Genomic DNA, 19,608 nt, shown 5'->3' with positions numbered 1-19,608 from the left:
TTATTTTGGAATAACAGGTGAAAGACTTGGTTGATCAAAGCATTAAAAACATATGCTTACATTTAAGTATATTAGTGGATTTACTGGCATCAGTGAAGTGTGTCTTCAATTTCATCAGAAAGGAAGGGAGAACCTCCACAGATGATGTACCAAGTCAGGATGTAAGTGGATTTCTCTAAAGACACATGGATTTTGATGCTAGGGATGTTCTTTCTCCATTGCAGGACTGACCAAGCCATTATGTACAGGCGGAGAGGCTAAAAAGAATTGTGAAAATGAAGGTACATAGAAGTGCAAAACACAACTCTGTGCTGTCTTCCACGTTCATATCACATGAAGTGCTGTGGAATGATCAGGAAAATGCATGTTGATAGCTGTATTTTATTGCCTCTGTGTGACTGAATAAAAAAAATGACCAGGATAAAAGGTCCATAAACTTGCTAAGCTGCAGTTTTTGTCACTAGATGGCAGAAAAAGATGAGTTATCTTGTATGATTAAACCATTTTTTTTTTTTTAACATATAAAAAGGATGAAATAGGTCTGAGTATCATAGCTAACCAGAAATGATGCAAAACCCACTTACCTAACTCGCTACTAAACCTGTTTCCCTGCCATGTTCATTAAAGCTAAAACAAAACAATGAAGATCCTTTAATGCAAAAAGTGGCAGAGAATAGAGGAAGCTTATTTAATTACCATGTGTGGGAAAGCCCATTGCTTATATTTACTTTGACGGTTAATGTTTACATTGGGTGACTGAAGGACCAGCTATTCCATCCAGACGCCCTGCTGAGTTCAGTGGGAACACAAAATGTGGAAGACTCTATCCAATACACCCTTGTGCCAAGGGGAAGAGATCCCATCTAATTCTCCAGTACTGAGATGAGTCCTAGCAAGGAGGGGTCCTTTGAACAATCAGCATTCAGCACAGAGTAGCCAGCACAGGATGCTGGGGGTTTGCACAGCACTAAGCAAATAAATGACACACATTCCGCTTCTCATTTGCCCCAGGGTTACACGTGCCATACTTGGAAAAGATCAGAGATTTTCCCTGGGAGGCCAGCCACACAGACTGAGAAAGCCACACTAGATTATATCTGCTTATTCTTTCCATCAAAAGAGCTCAGCTGTAAAAGCTGCTTCACTTCTGAAATGGACGTGAGAGCATTCTGGGGATAAGCTCTGTTTCATGCCTACCTCTGGACTTCTCCCAGATGTTTGATCCTCAGTGTCTCCCTGTCATGGTCAGTTCCCGTTGAACAGCACCATATAGCAAAGCTTGTTCTCTCTGGCATGCACACAAACCAGCTTTGGTCATCCCAATATCATACGCCTTCTTAAGTGGTTCCAAGAGATTTATTTTCCTCAGATTGCTAGGAGATCTAGGTAGCACCAAGAGATCATAGAATCATAGGTATGTGTTGGAAATGACCTTAAAGACCACCTAGTTCCATCTCCCTGCCATGGGCAGGGACACCTTCCACTAGGCCAGGCTGCCCAAAGCCCCATCCAGCCTGGCCTTGAACACTTCCAAGGACAGGGCATCCACAGATTCTCTGGGCAACCTGGTTCAGTGGTACTCCTCTGGACCTGCTCTAACAGGTCTATGTCTTCCTTATTCTGGGGCTCCCAGGGCTGAACACAGTACTGTAGGTGGGGTCTCAAGAGAGCTGAGTAGGGGGGAGGATAATAACCTCCTTTGACCTGCTAGCTACACTTTTGATGCAGCCCAGGTTATAGTTGATTCTCTGTGCTGCAAGTGCATATTGGCAGCTCATGTTGAGCTTTTCGTCCACCAGTAACTCCAAGTCCTTCTCGACAGGGCTGCTCTCTATCCACTCATTGCCCAGACTGTATTCATGTTTGGGATTGCCTTGAACCAGATGCAGGACCTTGCACTTGGCCTTGTTGAACTTCATGAGGTTCACACAGGCTCACCTCTTGAGCCTGTCCAGGTCCTTCCAGCATTTACCATCAAATCTGTATCTCTTCATTTTAGAGACAAGGTTATCATGCAGGACTATATCAAACACTGTGCACAAGGTGTTATCAGTTGCTTTTCCCTTCTCAACCAATGCTGTAACCATGGTGAAGAAGGCCACCAGATCTGTCAGGCACGATCTACCCTTAGTGAAGCCATGTTCACTGTCCGCAGTCACCTCTTGGTACTCCATGTGCCTTAGCTTAGTTTCCAGGACAATCTGCTCCATGATTTCACCAAGCACAGAGGTGACACTGACTGCACTGTAGTTCCCTGTGTTTTCTCTCTCTCTCTCTCTTTTTTTTTTTTTTTTTCCTTTGTTAAAATAAGGTCTATGTTTCCCCTCTTTCACTCAGAGGGAACTTGAATGGACAGCCATGACTACTCAAATATGGGTACTGGCTTAGCAACTTTGTCTGACAGCCCATAGACTGGTGCATCTTCACTTACAAGTACTGTCCAGATTATTTTGTTAGTTTAGCTACTAATGGACTTTCGTGCATGCTCAAAGAGCCTGGTGGGCCTGTCAGATTCTTGGGACAGCTAGTTGTGTGTGTCAGGGAGCTGTAGAGAAAAATGAAAGAAACATCCCATGAAACCTGAGGTGCAATCAAAATACAGAACATTTGCACGTTTGCATTACATTAGTTGACCAGTGCCTGACCCTAATTACTTTTGCATCCAGACCAAGAATATAAAACACCTGGCTATTTTTTCCATTTTTAAAAATAGAATAAATGTGCCTTATTTAGCAGATTTACAACCTCAGCATATGTTATATTTATTTTATATTTTATATTAGTATTTGTGATAATTTGGGCTCAGCCTAGTATAAAACAAACAAACAAAAGAATTTTCTCATAATCTTTGACTAAGGTAAGGCTTTAGTTAGTACTACAGTGAATGTGATGTTCACTACAGTGAATGTTTCAGGCTATGGAGCCCTATGCGAAGTTAATGTTTGCTATAAAAAGCAATCCCACAAATACTTTTTTTTTTTAACTTTCGTTTGTTTGTTTGTTTGTTTTCAGTGTTTTATTTTGTGCAGTACTTTTGAGAGGACTTAGAACACTGAATGAAAGAAACCAAGAGGAAGATATCATAAAGGGAAGAAAAATAAACTTTTTAACAAGTACTTAACAGTCTAGGGTCACAGTCTATGTAAATATGATCTGCTAATTTCATACCAAAACATTATAGCTTAATGCCTTTTATTACAGCTTTTGCCATCTGCTTTAATATTTGCAGTAACCAAGCAAAGGAAACATAACAACATTCAAGTGCCAGGGATTAGATGTGGGGAGGGCACAACAGAAGCTCACAGCTGGTGGTGAAGGCATGGTTGCTACTAGGAATCAGAGATTTTGGGAACCTTCACTGACACGTTGTAGGTATCTTTGAACTGGTATTACAGCATCGCCTTGGAAACAGAGACAACTATTTCAGGGATTATAATTCCTGTGATGCTTAAGCCAAGTGGATACTTGTACAGAGCATATTCAAGGTCTTACTGTTTCTTGCCCCTGTCGTGACTTAAAGCATCAAAGCAGTTCAAAATTCACTCAATTCTATCCCATAGACTCGTGAAGCAAACACGAGTTGAAAAACTTGTGCAGCATCTGCAGTGCACAGCTACCTGCTGCTTCCATTCATCAGTTTCCTTGCTCTTTCTCAATGCAGATTTATTTTGGAAATGACAGTCACAGACCTCAAAAACACCTTCTCCTAAGTTCAAGAAGACCTCTTGGAGCACAGCTTTCTGAAGGATGGGGCACACCTTGCAAAGTATAGATTTAAGGAAAATTCCCCGTCCTCCTCCAAAGCAGAATCTTGTTGCTTGTACCATTCTGCCATTCTGCTAAGCAAGGGGCAGTCATGGTGCATGCCAGATGGCAGCTGCTGTGGTATTTTGACGGCACCCAACACCATCCCTGGAGCAAAGTACAGTTTGGAAATGTGACATTGCTTAGGTGGTTTCCTTAATGATCATCATGCTTATGAAACTAGCTATTGTGGAAAATGAGCAATGGATCACAGCAGACCAATTTGATGAGTCTTGGTATGTACATGGTCTGCTAGGCAGCGATCCGAAACCGCTAATCCCTTGTTCACTCATAAAGAATTATTTTTTCTATTATTTTGCCCTGACCTGCCATTTCAGTTAGGCAGTGTATCCAAGATGAGGATTTTAAGTCCTTTTTTATTCTTGCAAAAGTTCTGTTAGGAGGGAATCGTAATAAAAAGCACTAGTGAAAAATCTTGTTGTTTCTCAATTCCAGTATTCTCCTTCCAGGGTGTTTGAAACTAAAGTATGTCTTTACCCACTGAAAATGAGTAGAACAGACCCAACTTTATGGTTCTTGCTTACCACAGATGTTAACAATTAGTTTATACTTATTGGCATTAATTGCTGGATGCAAAGAGAGGGTACTTCATATGCTTCGTGGGACACTACTGAAAAATTTTGCAACCTTTTTGGTCATATTCAAGCTACTCTGTCCAAAGGCCTGGAATTGCTGATGGAAAGAATGATTTCCTCTGCCAGTTCTCAGAAGCAAGTTAGAGGGCAAAGCACACATTGTCTTTAAAGCTAGTTAAAGAAAGGATAACTTTTGTGCTTTTACTCTAGGCTGTTAGAAATGTGTATAGGTAAAGGAGTGTTCTGCTCATCTGCCAACCATCTATTATGCTTCTGATAGTTTAATAAATCCTGGTGGTTCAAAGTGATATCTTGTACAAATTATTTATAATCTATAAAGCAGGAGGAAATTTCACCACTAGCTGCTCCAGAGGATGTGGAAATAATGGGAAGATCAGACTACAGCCACAACATTCATTTAGATAAATAGCTTTTGTTTTAAAATAAACTCCAATAACTGAGAGACAAAATAACTCACAGTCAGACAAAGGAAATAATATGTTTTGCAGACATTTCATGGCAAGATTGGCTCATGTCAGGCTTCATGAGCTAAATAGGCTTGAGCCTGGCCTGTGTCTACAGTAAGACCTCCCAGGAAACATATACACAACCAGAAGTGTTGTTATTGATTTAGTAAATGATGCTTTTCTCACTGAATCCTAATGTATCCCCAGAGCAGGCTTGGGCAGCTGTGAGAGGGTATCTGTTGCATGACAAAGCCACAGAGTACTTTTGGCCATTACAAACCACTGCAGTCCTTTTCTCACATTCCCATCTTGCTTTGGCCACGTTATCTTAGGCAATTGCAATTTCCTGCCACTGACTCCCCCTTCTCTCTTTCAAAACTTTGCACTGAAGATCCTGTGCCACCTCTCATCTTGTACAGTAACTTTTCCCAAAAGGTCAGCTTTTGTGTCCAGCAGACCTAGGGTATACACTCAGCCAGCAGGCACAGATCATTTTATTTTCAAATACGGTTGTGCTCTGCCATTTCGTGCTTTTTTGCCCCCGGATTAAATGTTTCCAAAAAGCCACTTCTTTCCCTGTTTCAAATTCTTGCTCAGATCTGATCATTACAAAAGCACAGCCATGAGTAGCCTGTTGGTGGCTGTATCACCACCTGAGACAGCCCATGTTTGCTTTACACTCACAACTGTCTGTATCCACTGGCTGCCTTTAGTCTGTTAACACTTTAGGGTAGGATCTATCTTCTAGTTCCTTACTTGTGCTGGCAGTAGGGCAGGAAGAATCACAGTCCATGACTGAGGCATTGGCAGGAAGTCACAAACTGTGAATCAACTGAATCCAGAAACACAAGAATTAAAATGGCCTAGGAGAGCAATAGCATATAAATGGCCTATGAGCACATTTAGTCTGGGAAAGTAAAGAAGTTCTTACAGTCCAAGCAGAGAGACTCTGGAACAGCTTTCAGCCCAAGTAATGAGGGAAAAAGGGGAAGCTGTTTATTTTTATAACAGTGATTTTGATGCTTTCAATAAAATGGTCAGAACTTAGCAGTTTCTACCATATATATATTCCTGCTCCTTGATCTTAACATGTCTTAAAGACCTAAAAAATTCACACCTCATAGTTTGCCTTCTCTTGCTTGCAGACAGTGGCTGTGTCTACAGGCAGACCTGAACTCCTGTGCTGGAGCTACAGATGGCAAAGGCTCTGATGTGAGAGTTATGTAGTGGGAGCTGTGTGTGAGGTAATAAGCCTTGTTGAGAGACAGGATGTATTAGTCAGGGCACTGACTCTGCATGAAGCTAGCTATAAAGCCTCCAGACTGGCTTTGGTTTACATCTGATCAACTTGAAGCATGGGCAGGGTAGCTGATGTCTGTCTTCACCCGTTCCCACATCCACATTGGTAATGCATACACAGCACCCCTTTCCGCTGCTCTGCCAATGGGGCATTCATTTTTCATAAATAATGTTATACATCAGGTCCAATCTCTCTTTTCCATCAGTTCAAGTTACAGAGCTTGGAAACCAACCAGACCCTGCTCTATTGTCTAACTGAGGCCCTGTATATAAAAGGGCTGCATTAGGAGGGGGACTTGCTGTAGGAATATGTTTTTTGGTTAATGGAAACCATCAAAGTGAAAACACTCATAAGCTTATTTCTGTTGAAAAGAACAAATTGATCTTAATGGTTTTCAGCTTTTGATCGACTTATGAGGCATTTTTCAAATTAACCCTGTATGGTTGGAATTCGGTGTGCAGAAATCTTCTCTCTGGCATGTTGTCTGAGTGCAGTAGGCATCAGACTGTTGGAAGTCATAAATGGACAGCACCGAGACTTTCCAGATGTCTTTGAATGTATTTCCTCCTGAGACATGAAGAAGTGACATAGATTCACTGCTTGGCAGAGGATCATTAAGATGGCACCTACACCCTCTACAAACTCAGCACAGCAAAGCAGAGGAAGAGATAATAGTTGAGTTAATTCTGGTCCTTGGAGGGCTCAGAGACAATTAACCATTCTTAATGGTTTTGGTTGATTAGGACACTTCTCTCATGCCTGGCAGCTAAAGAACTTCAAATAGAAAGAAAGTTATCTTTTCAAGGCAAAATGTAAGGATTATTGTCTTTCTGCGGATGAAAGAGTTTACTAATAAAGTAGAGAAAGTCTACACCACAAAGGCATTGTAAGTGAAATACATATCACAGTCAACAGTACTTGCTCCCAATCTATTTCAGCCAGAAAAGAAATACTTAATTTTCATGATCTTGGAAAAGATCAGTCAAGTCTGTGCCTGGGAAGAGTGTGTATGCTTGGAATGAAGGCAGCACAAAGAAACTGCTCCCGCCCTGGCTTAATGGTCTCACATGGGTCTGCCTTTGCTGGACAGCCTCTGTTACTCCTAGATGTGTTGTATTGGAGACACTGATTTTCCTACAAAATGCTTGCTGAACAATGAGTGACTTTTCTTTCCTGGATTAATCAGTTTGCCAGTTTGCTAGCAGTCACCTGGAGATTACTCTAGTCACATGTGGGTTTTGTCTACCTTGACTGAAATGGAAATCACAGACATGTAAGGACTCAGGGAGGAAAGAAATCCTTCCTGCTAGTGTTCAGGAACTCTTTCGTGACTACTGACGCTCCTTAGTTCTGATATGGCGAAGCCCTGGGGGTATGTCCTAATTGCCTTTGCAGGAATTGCTGCACTGCAAGTAGGAGACAATGTTGTGTCATAGCTATAACAGAACACACATGGTGCACTCCTTCATTCATATGGAGCCTTTTTCGGATCCTTGTGTAAGGGAAATATGGGAAGCCGAGAGTGGACAAAATCCACCAGATCTAGGAGACATAACTAGTTGCATTTCTACTTTCTCTGTAATTGTGTCTTAATAATTCACTCAAATAAGGCTTCAGAAGGATCTCACTTAGGACAGGGTCTGCTGCTCTTAGATATGTATGCTTAACCTAGTTTATTTTCTTATTCTACTTTTAATAATACATTAATATTGTATTCTGACTTTACCTAGCTGTGCAATATTTTGGGCTGAAATATACAGAATACTGATCTCAGATATTGCTATTTTCTTTAGACCATTTTTTATTTATTAATAATATATTAAAGTCTCATTCTTTCTGTGTGTGTATAACAAACAAACAAACAAAAACAAACAAACAAAAAATCCACCACCACCACCACCAAAAAAAAAAACCCAACAGCCTTACTCTGCATCATTATGTACACAACCCTTGACAAAATAGCCACAGGAATTTTAAGGAATATCAGAGTATTTAGATGGAATGATTATGTTGCACAATTATTATTATTATTATTTTTTTTTTTATTCAAAAAACAGAGTTTGCAACTGAGGCAGCTGAAATACTCAATTTGTGTTTGATGGAACAGGAATTCATTCCATGCTCTTCCAGGAAATTAAGAATGAGTTTTGCTTTTGTAATGAGAAAAAAAATGCGCTTAGCCATCAGGCTTGAAACAAGAAGAATATGACAGCCTGGCAGTCATTAACATTAGTGTTTATGGAGTAGATTTAATCATCCAGCTATGGATAATCACCTTTTTTCCATATGCTGTCTCAGCTAATGTAAGTCTTGAGTGTCAACAATGACATTATAGGAAGAGATCTTGATTAGAAAAAGAATTGCATATTATCCAGCTCTTAAGGGATATGACCAGTAAGCTAAATGATAAATGAAGCTTATGAAGCCTTAAAATGGTAATGAAAATTTATATGTACTGGATCCATAAATGCTGTATGATCCAACCAACTCTGCTGTGAAGTTGTCATAATTCCTGTGTCAGACAGTGTTGCTTTCTATGTAGCAACAGTATATTATACATTTATTTCAGGTACTGACACTTTTACCTGTTAGCATGCATTGGTCACTGCTGAAGTGGAGTCAGAGCACAGTAGGGTCCAGAATACACATTTTGAAGTACAGGTACTGGAACTGTGCCACTGCCATTGAAACCTAACAATAAAGTGAAGAGCACCTTGCAATCACAGTAAGTCTGCAAATAAGAAAGGTAATCGTGGAAAAGATGAAAGAAAAAAGGTCATCTCTCCAAGGAGAGGATGAACAATGAAGTTCTCAGTGAGCTACATATTATCCAGAGGAATTGCTCTCTTTCTTTTGCTTAACCACTCTTTGTATTTGCAGTAGGGTCAGAAGCTCAACATACTAGGCAAATAGTACCAGTCATTTATAGGGTTGATAGTATAACCCCCTGGATTCTGTGCAATGTGATATGAGGGCAGAAGCTACAGCCAGAGTATAGAAATTACTGAAGAAAAAAAAAAGCAGAGGCAGGAACAGCAGCTATAGAAACAGCTGGAGCAGCTGTTCCAACAGGAAGAACAGAAAAGCTAGCAGAATTTTCTGCTCCCGGTCCTAGATCCAGGCAACCCAGGATTCCAGAGCATGATTTTCTCCTCCCCTAAAGGTTTTTCTTTTTAAGAAAAAGTTAGGTGATGACAAACTTGCAACATTTCTGCAGACCACTCAGAAGTGTTCCTTTCCCAGTTGTTTTAATTGTCACAGGCCATCAAGGCAGAGCTCTGCTTTGTAGAGCATTCCAGCTTCATATCATGAAGCTTTTTTTTTTTTTTTTTTTTTGTATTGTACTGAAAACCTCCTTTCTGGATCTCCACAATCCTGTAAAAAAAGACTACCATGATTAGACTCATGCCTTCTGGAGGTAGCTGGGCAGCTGGGGAATGTCTGTTTGCAGATGCATCCCTTGGGATGGAGGTGATAGAAGACAAGAAAGTGATGGTACTGATACAGTTTTCTCAGATTTGCTGGTACAACATCCTGGCAGAAGGATGGTAAATGTCATGAGGAAGTTGTTGGAGATCGAAGAGAATGTTAAGGTTATAAGGGACTCCTTGGGAAAGTCTTGTCCTTGAGAGCAGGACCAGTGATGGGAATGATGATACTGAGCTCCTCTTCATTTATCCTGTTTCAAATACTAGTCTTTCAGAGAGTCTGAAGCAGTCCTTTTGAATACGTGTTTTAAATGCGGGGTGTGTGAGTGTGTGTGTGTGGAGGAGAGAGGGGGTTGGGGTGGGAAGAGAGAATTTTCCCTCCCAGACCAATGTTTTTTGAGGGGTGGTGAAATTAATGTACTCCAAAAGTTTCTGCTTGTGACAACAGTTTATGGAAGAAAAAAGTAGAATCTGGCAAAAGAACCAAACAAGAAGATGGTAGCTGTATCTGGGCAAATCTATAGCTGAAGTTCTGACTGTCCTGATGTGGTCAGATACACAATAATTTTTCCTCTTATCTATTGCCTTCAGAAGACAATAACTACATTACATGCAGTCTTTCTGTCTCTCCCTGTGTTTGTTTATTGTTAAGGAAAAGAAGAGATCAAAGATTTCAGTAAAGTTCTTTGGAGATTTTATTGGATTTTCTTCGATCCTACTGATGTATGGAAGTATTTCATGCCCAGATAAATCCGTACCTACTATTCCAAGTTTATATATGGTATATCAAACTTACTTTATTTTTTACATTATATATATATATATATAAAACTTTGACTTCCCTCGACCAATAAACCATTCCTTTTTCCATCTTGTTTTCCCATTGTTTTTTTTCCCATCCTTCCTACCCTCCACTTGAACTGTCAACACACATCCTGTTATTCTTACCTCTAAGACTTCATTTTCACTAGGGAGAAAAAGGGCATTTTTAAATCAAGACAGAGGACTCAGTATACTAGGATGAGGTAAAATACCCAGGAAGAGAGTTTAATTTTGATAGATGTCAGCAGACCTGATTAAAGCCTAGGGCAGCCCCAGGGTTTGCTTTGACCCACTAACCTCTGCAAAAGCTATCAACTACTTTGTCTTCATTAGGCCTAAGCACTATGGTAGCTAATTCAAGTTAAAAGTATATCCCTTTTCCTTGGGAAGATACCACCTTAACATTTCTGACATCCTGTTGATTTATAACTTATTTGCCATCAAAGATTTTACTGCCTGCCTGTCTACTGGGGATCACACTTATTATTGTGCTCAGTGAAGATTCAGGGAGGAGAAAAATTAAATATTAATTCTGCACACATTTCAAGTAATTTGTATTTTATATGTTATTAATAGATAGAAGCACGAGTTCGGAGCTGAGTATAGCTGAGGTCTTGGATTTTGCTTCAGTCCCTTTTGTGTCTCCAGTTTTTCTGTTTGCTTCTCAGTGGTAGATGTACAACACATGCAGAGAAAAGCTTGCATTAAACAGAGATTTTGGCAAAAATAGTGAGGGAACCGTGATCGGTGCAGTACTGAATTTATGTTTTTAATCACCATACAATAAGCAATCCAAACTCTTTAGCAATCTATCTTCCTTACAGAAAGTTTCTGTGTTTTGTTTTGTTTTATTTTTTAATATTTTATGTCCTGGGAAGCCCACATTTGCAACACTGAAAGACAAGAAAGATATTTAACACATCAGAAAGCAATAGCTTTTTTGTTTGTTTGCTTGTTTTTAAATATATATATTCAAATTATTCTGTTGAACTGCAGTGAAGAAACGTTTGGTCAGTTCCCTGGTCAGAAGGGGTAGGACTTGGTATCCAACTTTTCCTGAATACAGTAGGTAAAAATGTCTTCAGGGAGAAAGCCAACATAAGTTTTTGGTATAATTTAAATCTCAGTTTATCCCAAAATTTAATAGTATAAAAGAGATTAAGGAGGTCACTAGCAGTCTGCTGTCCCTTTGCCAGCCAGAGGCATCATCTTCTGCCAGGAGCAAGATACATATATAACATTTATTTTTTTTTGGTGGTGCATCAGATCCCATTTTTCAGCTCTGATTTTGCATGGGAAATATCCAGCAACCTTGCTCAGTGATACTAATAAACAGTGAGGCTGGCATCAGTCAGAACTTCAAAGAGCCAGTGTCATATGCTACCATTTAGGAAACAGCAGCTGATTCCATATGGTGTGTCAATCTCATTCGTTATCTAATTTGCTAATTTCTCTGATTCCCCACAGTGGCATTTTTCAACACAATTGCAGGTCAGTTAGGCTTACCAGTAGGACATTGCCTTGTGATTATACATCCAGAAAACAAACAAACAAACAAACAATGTTGCTCTCTGGGACTAGAAGAAAGCAGAGCCAGTGTTGCAAACTTCCAACTTCTTTATTCTTTTTAAGGATAAAAGACAGTTAAGTAGAGCTGTTAATAGAAATATCCTTCCCCAAAAGAAGTGTGAGTCTGGGAACACGAGATAAGTGTTTGGTTTTTTATTTGTCAGAGACCTGTCTGTTCATAAACCCACTGGTCACCACATGCTTCTCTTTGTGCATCACCATTTGGAGCAAGCAGCTTTCCCAGGAGGTGCAGAACTTTTCCCTTCTGTTATGAAAGGCAAGATGAACACTGAAGTAGTAGTAGGGTGCAAACTTTCTTCCTGTATAACAGGACATCTGCAGGTTGTAGCTTTCTTTGTGCTAAACCTCTGGATGATGTATATACACAGTTTTATTTGAAGTCCTTAAAATAAGGCAGGAAGGAACTTTGATAGGTCATCTTGTACAGATGATTTCAAGCTGTAGTTCATGATTTCTTGGCAAACAGGAACATAGATGATTTTTGTGTGGCCTGTGAAAGCCAGACAACCATACCGTCACTGAGGTTAGATTTGTTCTACGTAAGGTACACTACTATGACTATTTGTTCAGGGATCTTCAAATAGAGAAAGGCGGAAACCAGGTGACTAGTCCCTTTCCCTGCCCTGAGGTTGGAAGGAACTGTATCAACATAATTCCTGATGGATATTTACCACTTGAGTATTGTGCACCAAGCAGTGGCATGCAGCATTTTGGAATGTGCTATGCCTTTATTTTTTAGTGAGTCAAAAAGGTAGATAGGAGTTGCTCATATAGGAAGAAATTTTGGCACTGAACTGACAAATATATGAAAAAGGAGTGTAAACGGCATTGACAGGAAGGCTGACATGATCTGTGCTAGTACTTTCATGAAAAGAGATGTGTGATTCCACTGAGTGAAGCAAGGAGCTGAAACATTTGCCTTGCGCCCATGGAGCAGCCACCCAGGACAGTGACTAACCCATAGAGTTGTGCACACCCCAGCCTTATGACAGTTCTTTAGATGGACATTAGAGTCACTAATGAACGTGGCAAAGGCACCGAGGAAGGGCAAAACACAGCTCCTTATCTCAGGGGTTCCTGTCCTTGCTGGTTTGAGTTCTTGGAACAACCAGATTGTGTCTTCTCCCTGCTGTGGCAACCAAACCTGGATGCTCCTGTCTGTGATCAGCTGTTCAGTTCTGGTCTGACACTGGAGATTGTACGGTCTAGTAATCATTGGAGAGTAGTGCTCGAGAGACCTGGCAATTATTTCCAGCCTGCGGAATGACTTTAGAACATCTACTCTTGCTCTCTGTGTATTAACTGAAGGGGAACTGGCTTCTGTTATGAAATTCTTTGATTATCTACTATAAAGTGTAGATAAAACTCAGTGTCATTACATATAGACTTACACGTGAAATAAGTAGAATTTTCACTAATTTAACCTTCCTCGAATGATAATTTTCAGCCTGTGCCTGAAAAATATCCTTCATTTCTTTCTCAGTGTTTAGAAAAGGGTAAAACCTTCCTGTTCCCTAGCACAGGAAAACAAACAAAACTTCCAGTGTGATTGATTGGAAAAACTCAATTAGCTGTCATGGCTATAATTACTACATAAACACAGTCCTGGGGTAGAGACCAAGTGTGCTGGAGACCCCTTCACGAGGCCTCAGTAAACCGAGGCACCCTCCATAGTCCACTAAGTAAGTGATAAATGGTAAAGTGCTAATGCACGGGTGTCTCTTTCTGTGGGGTCTGCAGGCTGGGCTACACAGCATGGGCTCCTTAAGAAGGGGTTTAATCCCAAGGTCAGAAAAGGAAAGAAAGTTTGGAGCTATTGCTAATGTCAGTTCTTACTGTTTCCCTGGGCAAATCCCTGTTCACTTTTCAGATCTTAGCTCTGTTCCTGAAGACTGTTTCTTCAACATATTAAAAAACACAAGTTAGGCTCATACAAGCTTTTATACTATTAAAAATCTAGGTTAAAAAAAAGCTTTGGAAACCATTCTTTCCTTCCTTCCTTCCTTCCTTCCTTCCTTCCTTCCTTCCTTCCTTCCTTCCTTCCTTCCTTCCTTCCTTCCTTCCTTCCTTCCTTCCTTCCTTCCTTCCTTCCTTCCTTCCTTCCTTCCTTCCTTCCTTCCTTCCTTCCTTCCTTCCTTCCTTCCTTCCTTCCTTCCTTCCTTCCTTCCTTCCTTCCTTCCTTCCTTCCTTCCTTCCTTCCCTCCCTCCCTCCCTCCCTCCCTCCCTCCCTCCCTCCCTCCCTCCTTCCTTCCTTCCTTCCTTCCTTCCTTCCTTCCTTCCTTCCTTCCTTCCTTCCTTCCTTCCTTCCTTCCTTCCTTCCTTCCTTCCTTCCTTCCTTCCTTCCTTCCTTCCTTCCTTCCTTCCTTCCCTAAATTCTCCAGAGACACCTCTCTTCCCTGGTTGATATATAACTCTACAGGAATGTGGCTAACAGTAAGGTAGCCACAACTGTCAGATTCAATGCCCTGTTCTGCCAAGTGTTACCTGTTCACTGATTTTACCAGCCTTAGATCAGGTTGTAAATGGGTTAAAAGCAATTGGAAGAGGCATGAAAGAGAGTTTCAAGACTATTCCAGGGACAAATCAAGTTTTCCAGCAAGATACAATTTTTTCTGATGTGTTTTAGCACAGCACCAACACATGAGAAGGGGTGGCAAGGTGTACTGGGACATGCCTGTGAGAGGGGCTGTGATGCTGGTTTGCAGACACAAGTGTGCTGAGCTGCTGAGCTGGATGGTGACCCACCGGCTGCTCTGCAAGCATCTTCAGGACACTGCTGTTAGTTGAGGTTCATGCTGAGGGCATGGGATTTCTTGTGTTATCAGCACCACAAATAATTCAACAAATGCATGGCACAGAAGATTACCCTGACTGATGTAACAGAGGAGTAACTTCCTTGTAACTGACACGTAACTTACTGTAGCATATCAGAAAACATTGACATAACAAGCACAGCTGCACTCAAGACATAGCTATTTCCAAGGCTACATGAAGCCACAGTTGATTAAATTTTGTTTATTTTTTTTTCAGTTCAGACTCTCCGAATTCAGGTTAAGTTTGAATTTCCAGATGTATAATGTGGTAAAAAATGCCACGTATCTTCATCTTCTAGCATGCAGCTATGTGGTGAGCACAGACCTGATGTTAGAAACCTGTCACTGGTGGAACTGTTAGACTCCCTTTACCTACCTGACAATCAACTGGTTTACACACTGATGAGTTCACTAGTTAAGGAGTCATCTTCCTTATAATGTAGAAAGCCAGTAATAGTCACAGCATCTCCCACTTGAACTCTGGAGTTCAAATCTCACTCAGCCTGAAAAGAAACTACTTTTGCTCTGCTCCTGGCCAATATGGTATTTATATGTCAATGTGTTTGAAGAACCCAATGGAGATCTGTAACAGTTGTTATGTATGAGCTGCTCGGCATGTTTACTCTGGGTTGTTTCAGGATGCTGGCTGTGGGTCAACGTGCTGTACATCCAGGCAGGGATGCTCAGGAGGGAATGGTGCCTGCTACTGCCTAGGTTTCCCAGGGGATTTAGGCTGCTGCTGCTGCTGAAGCTGAGATATTCTGCCAGGAATCAAGGCTGAGGCACAGAGGTTAAATGAAGACAGTGCATGGCTCATGAGGGCTGGTGCCTCACCTCTTCCAGTGAGTACGTTGCAACTTACATTTCAAGACTTTGTGGATATGTTAAACAATAGGATTGCTGTCATGGTACCAGTCCCCTCCCAGGCTGGTCACTGAGTTCCTCATCTGGCTCCCTTTTTCTGATAATGCACTGATTTAGACCTCAATGTCTTGACCCAAAGTGCAGCCTCACCACCTCCTATACCTCCTGCAGATAGTCTGCACTCCAGCATCCCCCCTAAATTTCCACTTCAGATGCCACATTTGGAAAATCACTCTGCATTTAAGCACAGCGAAGATAATAACACTTGTGAGTTATTAACATGGAGAATTCACAACCCCTTGCAAATGCTGAGGGCAGGAGGGAAATAATTCAGACTTTCCAGATTTCATACAGAACAAATAGCTTGCGTGTCCAAAAGCCTGTCCACGTCTTTACAGCTGTGTTAGCTGGGCTAATAACAGATACTCCTTCTCCTTGCAAACCCTGAGAACACAACTATTGTAAGGGTGATGGGGGAAAGAATATTTGTTTTTGCTGCTCATTTAGTTTATTTGCGCTATGGTCACTAGTTAAAGTAAACTGAAGCAGGAAGGGCTGGGGAGTTCCTCTTTTTTGTTCCTTATTTTAAACTCCAGTGTGTGCCAACTCTTTTAACTCATTACAGTTTTGGGGATGAAGGGCTCAAGGCCAGATCTTGAGAATCTGATTCCTATTCCACTGAAACTGGTATAATTAGTGACTTTAGGTGATGTATTAGTAATGTATATTGGTGTATATTGGAAGATAGTCAGTAGGGCCAACATTTCCAAGTGTGTCTATTAATTCTAGGTGTTGCCATATTTTTGTGCTCAACTTATAACACTTAAAAGTGGCCAGACTTTCAGAGGGCAGCTGTGTACGTGCTTCTGTCTCCATTTATGAAGTTTTCACTTGGTGACTGATGCTGAAAAATGGGAGAAGGTTCCTGTGGTAAGACTAGCAAGAATTACTCAAGGAATAGGCAACATGTTACAAACAAGACTCATGGACCTCTGTCTATGTGGTCGATTGAAGAGAACGCCTTGGAATGACAACACAGAGAAAATAAATTCAGTTCAAAAAGACTCTCTGTTTAGGAATCAAGGTAAAACCAGTGGAAAAACTCACCAAGGTGAGTTCTCCCTTACTGGATGCCTAGTAAAATAACTATGTGGTTTTCCTGTTGGATACGATGTAGTACATCCAAACCTATGGGACCTCAATGAAATAAACTGGGAAAGTTACTCAAGAAGTGAGACTACATACATAAGTGATTACCACAGAGTGCATCGCAAGTTTATACGCTTCATATGCCATTGCAACTAGTTCATCTGTTTCTACATTTTTATTAAACAGCTTAGAAACTGAAGACTAAAACTCCATTGAATTATAATTATTTCAGTGTGAAACTAAGAGAAGTACGCTGGTACTATGGCTGGCTGGTACGCTGGCTATGTTTTATTATTTGGTGCATGGTTATTATTTACATAGCTAAGAGTCTTTGAATGCAGCACTGCTAGAGTGACAATACTGAGTGGAAAAGCCACATAAAAGCACTAGGAGTGGTTTGTGACTTGGAGCAAAAAACACGATTAGCCGTTTTCCAGGCTGGATTCCCCCAGTGAAATTGCTTATGTTGCAAGCTAGCATTTATCCAAATCCAACTAAAACACCTTGGCAGTTGCAGAGTGTAAACAACATTTTTATCACCCTTAGGAAAATGGATGTTATTTAAGTAACTATTAGCAAAATTTTTATGATCTGTCATGGGACAGCAGGAATCAGAACAGAACTAAGCTAATTTTGCACGAAAGATTAGAATTAAGAACATCATGTGACTTTATAAGCACAGCAGGGAGACTCCACTAGATTTCTTCTATTTGGCTAATAACAAATCCTACACATTTTTTGACTAGCAGGTGTCCTTGACCTAGTCACCCTTAATTTGTAAATTTCCTTTCTACATCTGTATGAGCTTTGAAGTATCCAGCTTCTCATCATTACCCAAGACTTGATTTCAGAGCTTTCCTCTGCTCATCTTTGGACTTCTCTAGCAGCCTGACAATGACAGTAAAATTCTGTATTATTGGTTTGACATTCTCACCATTGGACTTGTGCTGCAAAAAATAAAAGTGTTATTCTGGGAATTCACATTTCCAGGGAACATAGGTGAGATAAAATATTTTTATTTTTTTTTCTCCAGCGTGTAAAGTGAAAGTGGCTTCCGAAGTTCAGAATTTGGAAACCCTTTCTGTGTCCAGACATGCATATGTAACACTGACCTGTGATCTCTTTCTTCATCACTCTCTGAGGGATAATTCATGGCTGTCTCTTTTCAACATCTTTTAAACCATGTAAGACAGCACTAAAGTATTCCAAATTTTCCTGTTTTCTCTGAACCACTTTTATTCCCAAATCCAATTCCAAATTGATAGTGAAAAAAATAATACATCTGGTCCTAATGGAGAAGATATATCCCATCAGCCAACAACTTGATTGTTGGGAGAATACAGCATTAGTATCTTAATACGTGCATTTCTTTGTGTTTGAGAACAAAAAAACAACAACAACAAAAAAACACAGTTTTTCCTCAGTTAAGCAGAAATTACCTTGAGAGAGATAAGTACCCCATCAGGAAAGGAATGGGCTCATTTTTCCAATACTGAGCCCTCATCAGCATTTCAAGAGTCCAAACTCTTCCAGTTTCTTTAGAATCAAGGTTGTAAATCAGTGGGAGCATTATCACTGACGTCTGTGACACCAGTGTATCCTCATGATGTGGAATGTATTTTAAGGCAAATATTTTGCCATATAACATTCATTATTTGTGCTGTTCAATGACTAGGTCATCAGAAATGCAGACAAGGACAAATAAGTGAAAATGGTCTACCAAGTAAGAAGACATCTAATGAGGATAGATTATTTTCTTACCAAGCACACATTACAGCAGGTCACAAGTTGGTTACTGAATTAAAAATAAACTTACAGTTGGTGTGTTCTTGTCTAACTCTATCAGCAGGCATAAAACTGATTCTGCCTCCAGAAATCAGCTGGTACAGAGCTGGTAGGTCTGAATAGTTTTTAGTATGCTTTCGACGATGTAAAAAGTTTTTAGTATTGAAATGTAGGTGACTATCCAATCTCTCTCTTTTTTTTTTTTTTTTCTCCAGTCTAATGTGAGGGAAACTGCTTATGGTCACTGAAGCCAAAGAATGGATGATTACATTTATGACCTCTCTCAGGAGTTCATCATCCTACCAGGCTACAGGCAATGGATCACTTGAACTCCAGATTTCCTTCAAGAAGAATAAGTTCAGTGGATATTAGTAGTGATAATTCCACCCCCCTCCTGTCTTTGTGATAAATAACAATATCTTTGTCGTGTTTTGCCAGAACAGTGTTGCATAGCAACCAATCAGCAAAAAATAGCTTGTACTATCTAAGTAAGATAGATTAGACAATATCTGTAATATAAGAATTTATATCACATCATGGCCAGAGGAGATTTGGCTTGGCTCAGCATGATTTACTGCTAAAAGCATGTGTGGTTACCAAATCACGTGGTAGGAACTGTTACCAGCAAACTCAACTCTTACCAGCGCTATACCCAGACCTGTGGGCTGGCCCAGACACATTTAGTTTGATAAACTCTGTCTCCCTCCCAACCCATCCAGACACAGACTGAGATGTTTGGGCTGTGGTCTAGAAATCCCCAGCTGCACTGATCCTGTCCTCAGGTGATGCTTTTTTGCTTCTGGTTCCAGGAATGGTTGACATCTGCTAGGTGACATTTCATTTAAATTCCATTGTTGCTCTGATGGAAAATAATGAAATCTATTAACGGATATTACACAGATAATTCTTTGGGAAGGAAATTCTAGAGTTAAGTTTCATGGGACCAGCTTTGAAATGGATAATTCACTAACTGTATTGGTCTTTTTTTTT

The 19,608-nt window shown here is 40.4% G+C and overlaps 1 long non-coding RNA gene across 1 annotated transcript in view; it reads left to right on the top strand.

Annotated features, from left to right (window-relative positions):
- The window catches only part of LOC308188934, a 30,718-nt gene extending 11,110 nt beyond the window's left edge, over positions 1-19,608 (top strand). The window contains exon 4 of the long non-coding RNA XR_013945881.1: positions 18,834-19,608. This is a non-coding gene — a long non-coding RNA (uncharacterized lncRNA). The remainder of the gene's footprint in view (positions 1-18,833) is intronic.

This window comes from Anser brachyrhynchus (genome assembly GCF_964034855.1).
Source record: "Anser brachyrhynchus genome assembly, chromosome: 2".
NCBI classification, from domain to species: domain Eukaryota; kingdom Metazoa; phylum Chordata; class Aves; order Anseriformes; family Anatidae; genus Anser; species Anser brachyrhynchus.
Note: the sequence above shows the minus strand (reverse complement) of the source record. Positions and strands in the feature narration are given on the sequence as shown.